The 13,112-nt window shown below is 42.3% G+C and overlaps 1 protein-coding gene across 3 annotated transcripts in view; it reads left to right on the top strand.

The window, feature by feature from the left end:
* KDM4C (lysine demethylase 4C) overlaps window positions 1-13,112 on the top strand; it is a 375,701-nt gene that overhangs the window by 90,110 nt on the left and 272,479 nt on the right. The gene's annotated exons all lie outside the window — the stretch shown is intronic.

Raw genomic sequence — 13,112 nt, 5'->3', positions numbered from 1 at the left:
GTGATGCTGGCTTCATAGAAGGAGCTTGGAAGTGTTCCTTCCTCTTGAATTTTTTGGAATAGTCTGAGGAGGATAGGTTTTAGTTCTTCCTTGAATGTTTGGTAAAACTCTCCTGTGAAGCCGTTTGGCCCCGGCTTTTGTTTGCCGGAAGCTCTTTGATGACTGCTTCAATTTCTCCCATAGTTACTGGCATGTTGAGCTGTTTAGATTCTTCCTGATTGAGTTTTGGAAGGTTATATTTTTCTAGGAATCTGTCCATTTCCTCCAGGTTGTCCAGTTTGTTGGAATAGAGTTGTTCGTAGTATTTTTTAACAATCCTTTGTATTTCAGCGGGATCTGTTGTTATTTCACGTCTTTCATTTCTGATCTTGTTTTTTTGGGTCCTCTCTCTTTGCTTCTTGGTGAGCCTGGCTAGAGGTTCATCAATCTTGTTTATCCTTTCAAAGAACCAGCTCTTGGTTTTGTTGATCTTTTGTATTGTTTCTTTGGTCTCTTATGTCATTTATCTCTGATCTGAACTTTATTATTTCCTTCCTTCTGCTTACACTGGGCTTTTCTTGTTGCTCTTTTTCTAACTCTTTGAGTTGTTGGGGTAGGTAATTTATTACCATTGTTTCTTGTTTTTGTTTTTTTTTTTGCAGTAGGCTTGTAGAGCTATGAACTTCCCTCTCAAGACTGCTTTCGCTGTGTCCCATAGATTTTGGATTGTAGTGTTTTCATTGTCATTTGTTGCCATGATGTTTTTTATTTCTTCTTTGATCTCTCTGGTAACCCAGTCATGGTTTAATAGCATGCTGTTTAGTCTCCATGTGTTTGATTTCTTTGGGTTGTTTTTATTGTAGTTGATTTCCAGTTTTATGCCACTGTGGTCTGAGAAGATGCTTGATATGATTTCTATCTTCTTGAATTTGAAGAGACTTTGCCTATGTCCCAACATATGGTCTATGTTTGAAAATGACCCATGTGCACTTGAGAAGAATGTATATTCTGTGGCTTTGGGGTGAAATGTTCTTCAGATGTCAATTAATTCCATCTGGTCTAGTGAGTCATTTAGGATTGATGTTTCTTTGCTGATTTTTTGTTTAGAGGATTTGTCCAGTGGTGATAGTGGGGTATTAAAGTCTCCTACTATGATTGTGTTGCTGTCAGTCTCTCCCTTGATATCCTCCAGGATATGTATTTGGGTGCTCCTGTATTGGGTGCATATATATTTACCAGAGTTATTTCTTCTTGTTGGATTGCTCCCTTTAGTATTATGAAGTGGCCTTCCTTTTCTCTTGTTATGTCCTTCACTTTGAGATCTAATTTGTCAGATATAAGTATTGCTACCCCAGCTTTTTTCAGTTCCATTTGCCTGGAAAACCTTTTTCCATCCCTTCACCCTCAGTCTGTGTGCGTCTTTTTTTCTGAGGTGGGTTTCTTGTAGACAGCAGATATATGGGTCGTGTTTTCTTATCCAATCCGTTACCCTATGTCTTTTGATTGGGGCATTTAATCCATTTACATTTAAAGTTATTATTGATAGGTACTTATTTGTCGCCATTCCTATTCTTTACCCCTGTGTTCCTTCTTCGCTTCCTGTTTCTTTTTTTTTAAAGCAGACCCTTTAGCATTTCTTGCATTGCTGGTTTGGTGGTAATAAATTCCCTTAGTCCTTTTTTGTCTGTGAAGCTCCTGATTTCACCTTCAATTTTGATTGACAGCCTTGCTGGGTACAGTATTCTTGGATTCAGACCCTTCCTTTGCATGACTTTGTATATTTCATTCCATTCCCTTCTGGCCTGATGAGTTTCTGTTGAGAAATCAGTTGCTAGTCTGATAGGGGTTCCTTTGTATGTAACTTTCTGTCTCTTTCTTGCCGCTTTTAAGATTCTTATTTTGTCGTTGGTGTTTGCCAATTTAATTATAATGTGCCTTGGCGTTGGTCTTTTGGGGTTCATTTTGCTTGGGACTCTGTGAGCTTCTTGGATTTGTGTGGGTTTTTTCTTCCCTATATCAGGGAAATTTTCTGTCATTATTTCTTCAAACAGGTTTTCTATTCCTTGCTCAGCTTCCTTTCCTTCTGGAACCCCTATTATGTGGATGTTGTTTTGTTTCGTGTTGTCCCAAAGTTCCCTTAGGCTCTCCTCCTGCCTTTTAATTTTTTTTTCTAGAAGTTGCTCTACTTGGGTATTTTTTTCCCATCTTGTCTTCTAGCTCACTGATGCGGTCCTCTGCTTCTTCTAGTCTACTCTTGATGCTTTCTATTGAGTTCTTTACAGCAGCGATGTGATTTTTCATTTCTTCTTGGTTCTTCTTCATTTCCTCTTGGTTCTTGCTCATATTGTCGAATTTGTCTTCCATTCTTTTCAGCCACCACCTTATGACCATTTCTCTGAATTCTTTCTCTGGAAGGTTGCTTGCCTCCATTTCGTTTACTTCCTTTTCTGGTGATGCCTGCTTTTCTTTCATATGCGGGCTGTTTCTTTGTCTCCCCATGGTCTCTCTTCTCTGTGTGTCTGGTTATGTAGTTCTCTCTCTCCTTTCCGTGGTGTAGTGTAGAGCTTCTCTGAACTCGTGTGTTTGCGCCAATTGGGGAGCGTTGTTCTGGGGCTCACAGCTGTTCCGTGGGTGCCGCAGTTGTCCCTTTTTTTTTTTTTAATACTCACCTGAGGATATTTTTCCATTGATGTTTAGAGGGAGTGGGACGGAGAAAGAAAGACAGAGAGAGAAATATTGATATGAGAGAAATACATCGATTGCTTGCCTTCTGCACAAGCCCTGAGTAGTCCCGGGACTGCTCAAGGTACATGCTCTTGACCGGAATCGAATTTGGGATCCTTTGTTCCAGAGGGTGACACTCTATCCACTGAGCCAAACCAGCTAGGGCCCCCTACCCCTTCTTATTTCTTCCTGGGATAGAGGAGAAGCTGTTTACAAATAACTACATATTTGATTATTGTTGCATTTTAGAATTCAAGTCTTACTTTAACAAACAAACAAGCAAACGAATAAATTATATGGTGTCATATTGACCTAAGCATCTTTTCCATCAAAATGTTAGCTCCTGCCCTAGCCGGTAGAGCATCGGCCTTCGAACCAAAGGGTCCCAGGTTCGATTCCAGTCAAGGGCATGTACCTTGGTTGCAGGCTTCTACCTGGTCAGGGCTCATGCAGGAGGCAACCAATTGATGTGTTTCTCTCACAGCGATGTTTCTCTCTGTCTTTTCCTCTGTCTCTTCCACTCTCCCTAAAAATCAACGGGAAAAATATCCTTGGGTGAGGATTAACAGAACAAAACCAAAAACCAAAAACCAAAAACCAAAAAAATGTGAGATCCTGGGTGGGGAGAGCCTAATTGTCTTGTTCACTGGCCCGGCTCCTGTGCCTGACACCTAGAAGGTACTCGATAAATTTTTCTTTTTTTTTTTTTTTTTTTTAAATATATTTTATTGATATTTTACAGAGAGGAAGGGGGAGGGATAGAGAGCCAGAAACATCGATGAGAGAGAGACATCGATCAGCTGCCTCCTGCACACCCCCCACTGGGGATGTGCCCGCAACCAAGGTACATGCCCTTGACCGGAATCGAACCCAGGACCCTTCAGTCCGCAGGCCGACGCTCTATCCACTGAGCCAAACCGGTTTCGGCTCGATAAATTTTTCTTAAATGAACAGTTTCCTTCTTGAGTTTCTTTTTTTCTTTAAACACCTACAGTAGAACATTACTTTAGGGATTGGACAGCTTGGTAATATTTAATGAAACATTGAATTAGTAACCTATGCTACTAACTCCTACTTTTAACCTACATATTTGGTAAATTTAGCCTCATTAATATGTTCTCATTGCAAATGTTAGACTAATTGGGTAATGGTAAAAGCTGTATCCTTTTGATGGTTTGTATAGAAAAAATACTCTTCAAAGTAATAGTGACTTGTTTCTGGTTTTATTTACTTAGAAAAAAAATGCTTTTTAAATAAAAACAAGACTATATTTTAAAATTTTTTATTTATCAATTTTAGGGAGAGAGAGAGGGAGATCGAGAGAGTGCAAGAGAAACATTGACTTGTTGTTCCACTTATTTATGCGTTCATTGATTGATTCTTGTATGTACCCTGACCAGGGATTGAACCCACAACCTTGGGTATGAGGATGATGCTGTAACCAATTGAAATACCTGGTCAGGGCCCTCCAAAATATTTGATTAATACTTTAAAAATTGATTTTAGAGAGAGAAGGAGAGGGAGAGGGAAAGGAAGATGGAGGGAGGAAGGGGGATAGAGAGAAGGAGAGAGAGTGAGAGAGAGAAACATTGATTTGTTCTTCTACTTATTTATGCACTCAGTGGTTGTATATTGTATGTGCCCTGCCAGGGGATAGAACCTGCAACCTTGGTGTATCGGAATGATGCTTTAACCTACTGAACTACCTGGCCAAGGCCTTTAATTAATACTTTTATATCAAAGTATTACATAACATTAACTGGATAAGTTATCTGATTATTTGTAGGCATACTCTGTATATATTGTTAGAAAATATTTTTTAAAAAGACTTAAAAAATTGGAAATAATCCCCAAAAAGTATGGTATTAATTTTGTGCTTATGCACTAGCTATTTTTATAGAAAGAAGAGAGTACAATGATAAATGATAGGAATAATTTTTATTGATCAAATTTTACTTAGAGCAGAGCCTGACTTGGAGATAAACACAACCACATTCACATGCCTGTAGTTCAGACCGTTGCTCAGCACAGAGTTCCCTAAAGCAGCTGTCGCCAACCAGTGGTCCGAACCACTGGTGGCCCGTGAGGTCCGAACGTTTGGCGACTGCTGCCCTAAAGGAAGCTCATGAGGTCTAGTGTTCGTGATTTTGAAAGTAAATATCATTCTTTTCCACGCCTGGCCCTCATTGCCTGAGCCTTGGGCCCTAGAAGCGGCAGCGGTCATCAGGGTCTTGCCAAAGCCCCGGGCAAGCCCAGGGCAAGCGGCAGCGGCCATCAGGAGTGCTCATAGCTGCCGCCGCCATGTGGGGAGTACAGGCATCCCTCTGCTGGGCCCCGCCTCCCCTGCCCCGTCCCCGCTGCTGCTTGCCCAGGGCCGACCAGGGCCAAGCAGTAACAGCCATCAGTGGCTTGCCGGAGCCCCGGGCCGGCCCTGGGCAAGCGGCAGTGGCCATTGGTGGCTTGCCGGAGCCCCAGACCGGCCCTGGGCAAGTGGCAGCTGCCATTGCATCCCCAAAGCTGCAAGTCCCCACCCCCGTTCCCAACACTGCAAGTTCCTGCCCACCTGCTCCACATACAACCTGCTGATTGGTTGTTACTGTGATGGCGTCCCGACCAATTTGCATATTACCCTATTATTAGATAGACTAGAGGTCCAGTGCACGAAATTTGTGCATGGGGGTGGGTGGTCCCCTCAGCCCAGCCTGGACCCTCTCCAATCCGGGACCCCTCGGGGGATGTCCAACTGCCGGTTTCGGCCCGATCCCATAGGATTGTTGGACATCCCTCAACTTTCAGTTTCAACCTGATCCCAGAGGATTGTTGGACATCCCTCTCGCAATCTGGGACCGCTGGCTCCTAACTGCTCACCTGCCTGCCTGCCTGATTGCCCCTAACTGTCCCCCCTGCCAGCCTGATCACCCCTAACTGCCTCTTCCTGCCAGCCTGATGGCCCCAACTGCCCCCCTCTGCTGGCCTGGTCACCCCTAACTTCCTGCCCCCCCCCACTGGCCTAGTTGCCCCTTAGTGCCCCTCCTGCCAGCCTGGTTGCCCCCAACTGCCCCTGCTGCCGGCCTGGTCACCCCCAACTGCCCCCCCCTCCAGCCTGGTCATCCCCAACTGTCCCCCCTGCTGGCCTAGTCACCCCCTACTTCCCCCCCCTGCTGCCTCAGTCGCCCCTCACTGCACCCCTCTGCTGGCTTAGTCGCCCCTAACTCCCTCCCCCCCTGCCCCCCCCCGCCGGCCAGGTTGCCCCTCACTGTACCGCCTGCCGGCCTGTTGCCCCACGCAGCCTGTTGGTCAGTCATTTGGTCATCCCTTGCTAGCCACCGCCCCCGCCGGCCTGGTCACCCCATGCAGCCTGCTGTTCGGTTGTTACTGTGAGGGCATTGTGACTAATTTGCATATTATCCTTTTATTAGTATAGATTGCATCTTTGTTCAGTGATTTTTGGTTTTATTTGTTTGTTTCTTTTCTTTTAACCCTTACCAAGGATATTTTTTCCATTGATTTTTAGAGAGAGTAGAGGGAGGGGGAGAGACAGAGAGAGAGAAACATCGATGTGAAAGAGACACATTGATTGGTTGCCTCCTGCATGCCCCATTTGGGGCTGGGGATCGAGCCTGTAACTGACCAGAATCGAACCTGAGACCCTTAATTTTTAAATTGTGTTTTAAAGGTGAGTAAAGGTAAGGATAGCTGGGAGAAGTGTTGTTCTGTATGGATATTGGAAGTTCTGTCTGCTAGCAGGCATAAAACATTTTCTTCCAAAGGTTGGATCACCATCCAGCAATTATTGTAAAGGGTAAGACTTCTGTTACTTCTTTCCTGTTGGCATCTTCATGATGATTAATGAGGGAACATGAATGAAATATGGGGTTGGAGAGCACAACTTGGACTTTGGTGTGAGATAGGTCTGGGATTGGGTGTCACTCTGTTACCACTTTGTGTTAGTAAATTAATTTCTCTAAGCCTTGGTTTCCCTATCGATAAAACAGAGGTGTTAGTACCGGATCTTAGCACAAGGTCTGACATATTATAAAGGCTCAATAAATGGTAGCCGTGATGAGCTCTAATCATGTTGATTATAATTGTGGTAGCTTTCAACCCTTTAGTAACTGAACTTTCAACCTTTTAGTAACTATAGAAAGCATAGTCAGAAGCATAAGCTTATGCCAGTAAAAAAGGGGAGGGTTACTTTAGAGTTGTCACCTGTCAGAAAACTGTCCCTGGATACTTGAGCCCCATTATTCAGGGGAGATGACTGTAAACAAAACAAGAGGAAATAAACTGTGAGGAAAGGGCTACTTCACACTCAGCCTCAGTCGGGGAGGGAGCAAGAGAAAGAGGAAATAAACTAAGGAGGAAAGGGCTACTTCACACACAGCCTCAGTCAGGGGGAGGGAGTAGAGGACAACACTGTTTTAGGATTGAACTGCCTGAGCATGGCATGGACCTGGGACCTGGAAGGGTTATCCCCTCTGTGCCCTGGGCTTGATAAGACTGCCTTGGATGTTGGACTGCACAGTGACATAGATATAGGTAGGGGATGGAACTGAGAACATTGGTTTCTGAATCTATTAGTGATGGCTCCAGGGGTCCCAAATGAAATTAGGGAGCCTGAGGAAGTGATCTGAGAAATAGTAGTTACCCTTTGAGAAGTGCTGGTAATCACTTCTAGTGGACAGATGGACTGAGCATATTTTGAAAAGAAAAATACAGAGACCAGTTCATAGAGAAAACCTAAATCATAGAAAAGGATCTAATACAGTTTTACCTACTGGCAATTTGAAATGTTAGTCTTATCATTCTTCAGTCCAAGATAGTGTTTATATTACAACCACCAGGATAACATCATTTTAGGTCTATTTTTTGAGCAGACTACCACCCAAAAATATGCTTAGTGGGATTATTCTGTTTTCTTCGGCTTTCAAATTAGATCTTTTTTTTTAAAAAAAAATTCTTAAGAGACTCTGGTTTTAAAGAAAATATTACCTTATCAATAATTAGTGATAGATCCTTAGTGATTCATAGTTACTTAATGTTATAGCATAACTGTTTGCAATGTCATTTTATATGAAAGAAAAAACACTCCTAAAGTTTAAATGAACAATTAATATTTAAAAAAAACTGGTATGTACTTGAGGGTACACAATGGTGGACATCTTATTTGGTGGTTTTCAAAGTATACAAAAAAGTACGAGACATAGATATCTTCAAACAATAAAGTTAGCTCCATAACTGAGCAATGGTGGCACTTAACAGAGTGCCTGGCTGTGAACTAGGCAGTCATGTACCAGGTGAGTTAGAAAGGACAATTCATGTGAACATTTCTGGGTTGCAGTAGGTATTCTCTCCTTCGCAGAATTCAGTGCTTATCAGACAAAAGTGATTTATGCATACGAAACAGCAGCTAGTTATGAAAAGTAGTAGATGATAAATGCTACATGAAAAATGTAACAGAAGGGTCTGGTAGAAAGAAGAGGGGTGAGATTGCTGAGGTTTATGATGGTCAAAGAAAGCTTCAGGAGGAGGGGGAATTGGCACAGGACTTGGGAGGTTGGGATTTGAAGCAGAATGGAAGGGGCTGGTTGAGGTGAGGAATGATGTCAAAACCTGAGTGATTGATCGAATAAGTCATAGTCTACCAATTGAGAATGGACTGTTGATATTTAAGGCTAGGGCTGAATTGGGGAGGGTAGGGTCTTGAAAGCCAGGCAGTAAGGAATAAAGGTATTTTTTTGCTCCTATAGTAACATGAGGCTATAGCTGCTCAGGAGATACAGGCAGGGAGTTCAGTTATGATTGTAATCTAGCTGTGGGCAGATCAAGGTTGAAATTGAGGTGATGTTGCCGGGAGATGAATGCGAAGTTTTGAGGCTATAGAGTGGGTAAGACTTGTGATGAGAAATCAAGAAGAGGTGACTTGGATAGTTCTAGTTTGGAAGGCTAGGGGAAGATGTGAACGGAAATGGGAATGCTAGGAGAGATACCAGCTTAAAGGAGGAAATATGAATTTGATCTTGTGTACATTGAGACTTTTGAAGTGATGGGATACTTACATAGAAACATCGAGGAGGTGGTCAGGGCCATAGAAGTAGGACTCCTCTGACTGAGGTCACTAATGTCTGTAGTGAAGGTCTCTGCTTACAGGCCCTCCAATCTGTTGCCTCTACTTAGTCACCAACGCTTCGTGCTGGATAGATTTTAAATAGGGAAGCAAATTGAAAGGATCTGATTGGGCTCCATGGGCTAGTGAGGGCAAAGCTTGAGGCAGGATTGACTAGCTAACAGGTTGCAATAGTAATGTGTGTGACAGAGAATCGTGACCTGGACCAAGATGGTCTCAGTGGGGATAAAGAAGTATAGGCAATATCACAAAACTGCTCTTGAACAAGTGAAAGGTAGAACATGTAAAACTTGAGGATGGGTTAAATAAGGGGAATGCAACCACAGCTCCCACATTTCTGGGCAGTTGATTGGATGGGGAACTAGAGAAGCAGGAAGATGATGGAAGACAAATTGTTTGAGGGCTGCCAAATGGACTTGTTCAATTGCTGGTCATTTTAGAGGTTCAGAGCTCAGGAGACATGCGTGGAATGGAGCATATGGGTCTTGAAGCCTTAAGTGAAGGTGATTCCCTCGGAACAATGTGGAAGCACTGAAACATGGAGCTCTAGGGAGCATCAGTGTTAGGTGGGGCATAAGCAGAAGGTAGAAAACCACTGTAGATGAGTGGGATCATGAAACTGAAGGGAAATGAGTGTTAGATAAAGACTGAAAAACGTGGCAACCTTTGTCTAGGCAGGTATATTGAGAGTGATGAAAGTAAGATCCAGATTACACTGAACTCCAGTGTGAATGGGAGGACAAAATGTGGCAGCCATTGGAAGTAGTGTGTGTAAAGTGAAGAAAAGAAAGCAGATGAATGGTAGCAGGATGAAAGACTCAGAAAAGTTGTTTGTTATTATATTTACAGGGTGGGGCAAAAGTAGGTTTACAGTTGTTTGTATGGGAACGGATACAGTAATCTATATATATAAAAGGCTAAGTGTCCGTCTGATCAGTAGCTATGATGCGCACTGACCACCAGGGGGCAGAGGCTCAATGCAGGAGCTGCCATGATGCACACTGACCATTTAAAATAAACCACAGACCTGGCGCTGACAAACTAACACTCGGCTTCCCCCAAGTGGGACACAGGCCCCACCACCACCCTGGAGTGACACCCTACCAAATCACACCCAACGCTGTCAAGACCCCATGGCACAAAATGTGGCCTACAGCCCAGCCCAGCCCAGCCTGGTCACTGTGGGCGCTGGGTAGTGACATCACATAGCATCGCTTGGCTTCTCTCCCTAGGACTACCCTCCTTGGAGTTTCTTCAGCCCAGGAACATGACTTGCTTTATAGCCAGGTGCAAACATTTTACAGTTTAACCAAATGTCTGTGAAGTGTTTTCCCATGTCTTTTGATCCTCACAGAAATCCTGGAGTAAGTAGATAGGAGACTCCATGAAATCCTATTTTCTTTTCATTAGCTGAAAAATGGAGATTTAGAAAGTTTAGAAACTTGACCCAACTGAAAAGTAGTAAGAAGTAGTAGAACTTGAAAATGACTTCAGGTTTTCTCACTGTTCAGAATATAGTCAAACACTGCTGCAGTTAAATATTTTATCCTTTGTTCTCCCTGCATGATCTACAATAATAATCTGCTTTGTGTTGATATTTACTGCTGTGTTGCTGACAGTTACCTGAAAGAGAAGTTTGGGTGCTTCACTGGGCTGGAAAAAGTTTAGCTAAATCAGAAAGCAGGTCTAATTATGCAAGCTTTTTTGTGCTAATAAAAGGGTAATATGCTAATTAGACCGGGAGACCTTCCAGACGTCCTTCCAGACAAAACCATGGTGGCGGGGTTGAGGCAGAGGTGGTTGGGGCGATCAGGCTAGCAGGTGGGGCAGTTGGGGGTGAGCAGGCTTGTTGGGGGGGGGCAGTTGGGGGCAGGCAGACTGGCGGGGGGGCAGTTGGGGGCATCAGGCTGGCAAGGGGGGGCAATTGTGGGTGAGAAGGCTGGCAGGCAGAGTGGTTAGGGGCGATCAGGCAGGCAGGCAGGTGAGTGGTTAGGAGCTACCGGTCCCAGATTGCCTGTGGGATCGGGCCTGAACTGGCAGCCGGACATCTCTCGAGGGGTCCCAGATTGGAGAGGGTGCAGGCCGGGCTGAGGGACACTCCCCCCATGCACGAATTTTGTGCACTGGACCACTAGTCTATATATATAAAAGGCTAAGTTGACTCGTGCATGCGCGATACATATAAAGCTCTCACTGGCGCCAATGGCATGTGTGTGTTTCGATCTATCATTGTTGATCGTGAATTTGGTTGATACTTCTATTATAGAGAAAGGGCGAATAGTGATATTAAAATATTTCTTCTAGACCTAACCGGTTTGGCTCAGTGAATAGAGCGTCGGCCTGCAGACTGAAAGGTCCCAGGTTCAATTCTGGTCAAGGGCATGTACCTTGGTTGCAGGCACATCCCCAGTAGGAGGTGTGCAGGAGGCAGCTGATTGATGTTTCTCTCTCATCGATGTTTCTAATTCTATCCCTCTCCTTTCCTCTCTGTAAAAAATCAATAAAATATATTTAAAAATATTTATTCTAATTAATTTCCTTTCAGTGTGCATGAATCTATGCATCGGGACACTAGTTAATAAATAATAGTACAAGAGTAAACTCTGTTTTGCATACTCACAATTATAAACCCACTTTGCCCCACCCTGTATTTAGGGAGAAGAGCTAATCATGTCCAAATGCTGGTGGCAAAGTGTCACACAGGTGGGCAGGCAGTCAGTATTTTTATGCTATAATTTAAAAAAATTATTGAGAATTGCTTAATGTTTCCACCAAGAAATGAACAAAACTTTGGATGTCATCAGAGCAGTAAGATTTCAAACTTTTTGAAAGCATACTAGTAATTTAGGTTTTTTAAAGGGCTTTTCTGCCCTTAATTCAGAGCTTTCTGTTCAAATGTAGTCTGATAATGATTTTTAAAATTATTTTCATGAAAAATATTAACATATTCTTATGAAATTGGAACTTTTTTCTGGTAGACTTTTACTATTACTCATTTTTTTCTTTTTATTAAATAATTAGATGATAATTTTCAGTGCTGGCTGCAACAATCATAGGAATTAAATTTTTAGGGCAGTTATATTGGGATATTAGATCCCCCCACCCCATGCCATTTAATTGGAAACTAAGCACCCCAAGTCTGTGGATTGTATGCATTACAGCCCTAGGTACTATCCAGGAGGAATGAAGAGAGGGCAGGGCAAAATGGGGAGACCATGCTGAAAAATGTGGAGTCCTGTGAGATGCTTAAATCTTGGGAGAGAGAAAGTTTTGATTGAAGTAGACATTTGAACTGATCAGGAAGTTGAGGCAGTGTATGAGTGTGTATATGTATGTTATGGGGGAGGTGACCCTCCTGTCTGGGGCACATCTATGTTTTTTCTTTTCTGCGTATATATGGTGATATAAATCAGGGATTTAAATGTAGTAAGAAGTGACTGTAAATATACACTGAGTGATTATCATTTATTTATGCTGAAATTTTATCTTCCCAATTCAGTTGGAATAATTTCATTTGCGGTGCCTTTAGGAACAGGCTATATGGTTGAATTTTCTTTCAGAGAATTGCCTAGTTACATCGGATCCAATTAAGGTTTGCATACATTATCAGTGGCTTTAAATGCAACCAAGTGTGGTGTTCAGTAAAATTAGAAAAGTTATTTTAGTAAAAAGTAACTTGAACTTAAAAGTAACTTGGGCTAGTAAACAGCAAATGTATGCCTTGGGAATAACATATTTTTACTTAAAACATGAAATGATCATTTAACTTTATTTTTAATATTGTTAATTTTCCTCATTAGACTGCCTATAAAATTTAGTATTTGTATAGTTTATTGTGAGATCATTGTTTTAAAATTTGTTATTAAGTTTACAGAAAATCCATTCAGGTATTTTACTTTTGAAAACACCAGGAAATAGAAATGAATATTTCTGTTCTTCAGGGGTGAAAAATTATTTGTCTATAATCAAGATTTTAAAAGTCACATAATCATGAAATAAATAATAGCTGCCTTTTTATGGCTGATAATTTTTAAAAAATTTGAAGTCTATTCAAAAGTACAATAGAAAGGTTTGGTAAAAATCTAAATGTTGCTGTAGTAATTTTGTGTTCTATCCTGCTTGTCAATAAAAACATTTAAAAAGGTTAAAAAACATCTTGCAAATCTAGGTTTTCTTAAAAAACAAAGGCCAGCTAACCAACCACAAAACTAAAACATACAACCCAAAATAACCCTGGATTTCTGGGGTGCTATGAGTGTTTGGAGAGAGGTCTAGTCTCCGT

This window comes from Plecotus auritus (assembly GCF_963455305.1).
Source record: "Plecotus auritus genome assembly, chromosome: 5".
Classification (NCBI taxonomy): domain Eukaryota; kingdom Metazoa; phylum Chordata; class Mammalia; order Chiroptera; family Vespertilionidae; genus Plecotus; species Plecotus auritus.
This window is presented reverse-complemented; position numbering and strand designations above follow the sequence as displayed.